The sequence below is a fragment of the Penaeus chinensis genome, chromosome 33 (genome assembly GCF_019202785.1).
Source record: "Penaeus chinensis breed Huanghai No. 1 chromosome 33, ASM1920278v2, whole genome shotgun sequence".
Lineage (NCBI taxonomy): Eukaryota > Metazoa > Arthropoda > Malacostraca > Decapoda > Penaeidae > Penaeus > Penaeus chinensis.
This window is the reverse complement of record NC_061851.1, coordinates 25,191,228-25,193,727: the sequence shown is the minus strand read 5'-3', so window position 1 is coordinate 25,193,727 and position 2,500 is coordinate 25,191,228. Positions and strand designations below refer to the sequence as shown.

Below are 2,500 nucleotides of genomic sequence, written 5' to 3'. Positions count from 1 at the left end.
GCAAATATTTGGTAGTGCATTACGTAATCTAAAAATTATATTCCTGGAACGATATTTTATATTTATGAAAATGATGTATGATTTATTTGCATCTATTATGTAATATCTGTATTTCATTATTTGATCTTTCTAAAAAGGTTTTCCTTATTATTATACAAATGTGAGTATCAAGAAGATGCTGTCATTTAGTTGAAAATAGATACGAAGTGATATGTTGATAATTTAGGAAAAGTGTCGGAACGTTTTGTTTACGACGCTTTTTCGATGGTTAGGCCGGAAGGGTATGGATGGGGAGTGCCTGCTGCTATCTTTAATTCGTAATTAAGAGTTGAATAGTGGTTGTATTGAGTTTGGTTACAGTTTAAAATATTCTCTGGGGATGTAGCGTAAAGCTAATTAGTGAGAAAAGCAAAGTTATCATGGGACGGTGCATTAGATTTCAGTTGAAATATGAGTGGCCTCACAGCCATCGAGGGCACATGTCCAGGTATGACACTTTTATCTTTGTTGGCGTAACCAGTGTTGTATTCACATAGATATGTTAGAGAATTGATGTTGAATGATCACTCAGTGATACAGTGATACCCATTCTGTGTGTAGAATGTGATTGAGTTTTCATCAACTTAGAAATTATATGAGGGATATTTCATTTGCTTATTATTCAGAATATATTTTATTACAAATTAGATATTCATACTCTTTGCATTACTCTATCATTGAGCAGACAAATCTCTCCGAGAAAAATAAACACCTGTCAGCTATCAGATGTTAGCCAGATGAGTGTGGTCTAACTTGATATCCCTCTGTTAACAGAAACTATTATTTCAGAGTGAATTCTGATATAATGAGTGGATGGGCTGATTTGCACATCCTCCATAAGGTCTAGGTGAGGATGTATGGCAGGAAAGGTGTAACAATCGATATATCTTTCCATATACATCTATCGATCTATTTATCTCTATCTAGATCTACATTTCTTTCTATATGCATCTATCTATCTGCTTATTTATCTATCTATCTACCTTTCTATCTCTTCAAATCTTTTAACTATTCTTAGGAAATTATATTTTACATTCAAAACCTTTCTTCTTAGAACCTATTTTTATTCCGCAAAAACTTTCGACATAAAGTCAGAATATATGTACAGAAGAAGTGGTCGTTTCTTATACATATCGGGATCATTACTTTTTTTATGCACTGCTTCAAGCCATTACTATAGCTGTTCATGCTATGTGAGGGAAAAGTCGTTTCGTTATGTGTGTGTTTAGATACTTTTTATGTTTTGTGTATGGATGATCGCTTGCTTATAGTCTTCTCTGTTTGTCTGTTCATTTCTTCGTTCTTGTGCGTGTATCGTTATTTTGTGTTTGTGTTTGTTTGTTTGTTTATAGGTTTCTATATTTATTTATTCATTTATTAGTTCTTATATTAATCCTGGGAGTGGGGAAGTGAAGACTAAACAATGGGTGTTTTGTGATAACTGAATATTCATTGTATAGTGGTACAGGTATATCATATAATCGTATACGCGACGTTGTACGACATGCATTGTACAGTGCTATATGCATTGTATAATGACACAATCAATACAAAATACAATGACATGCAATATGTACAACGTGTAGATATTTGCAAGAAATGATAGAACAAATATATACAATAGAAAGCATGATATACACATAAATATAAAAATAAATTAATGTTAGGTCCTCATTAATATATTATGCTTGCTCGAAATTCTAATTAAAAGATTAAAAAACAAAATTGTAGTACATTAATGGAGAGCTGTATAACAGGACGAGTGCCGGGATGGATAGGAGTGATTGTCAATATACTTCTTGGTATTATTTTCATCATTTGCTGCTGCTTATTTGACCAAACGTCGTCACGCATTCAGCCTCAATTTGCAAGCGTCATGATGGACGAGGAAGTTATCAAACTTACTTAATATGACGAACGTGCTGGTCATCCTTTCAAATTACCCATTCACACATTTCATTTTATACTACCTTTTGTTCGTTATTCGGACCAGTTCTATAAGATTATGTACATGGAAATAACTGTATAATTGAATGATTTGATATACCTGATAATCCGAAACAAAAAACTTTACAAGTTACTATCCTTTATTATCGACAAACTAAAAAGTTATCAGGTACATAAAAAATAAAAAAAAACACTCAGTTATGAGACATTACAAAACAAAGCCCTTAATTCTGAGACACAAAAATAAAACAGTAAATTCTTTGTTCTCAAGTGCCTGAAGTGTTCAAAATGGTTCGTGGAAGATATAAGAATTTAAAATAAAATGTCTCTGTTCTCTATCTACATCGTACGGAATAAAAGTGACGGAAAAACAACCATCATTTAGTTAATTATATTCATTTGACAGTAATGTTTAATTACTGTTAAACATCACTGCTTCCTTGCAAATAACTAAAAGCATAAATGACCATCAGCAATAGCGGTGCAATTATAGTAATGATAGTAATATGTAATT

The 2,500-nt window shown here is 32.0% G+C and overlaps 1 protein-coding gene across 1 annotated transcript in view; it reads left to right on the top strand.

Moving 5' to 3' along the window:
* LOC125043202 (major facilitator superfamily domain-containing protein 8-like) overlaps positions 1–2,500 on the top strand; it is a 17,589-nt gene that overhangs the window by 3,894 nt on the left and 11,195 nt on the right. The gene's annotated exons all lie outside the window — the stretch shown is intronic.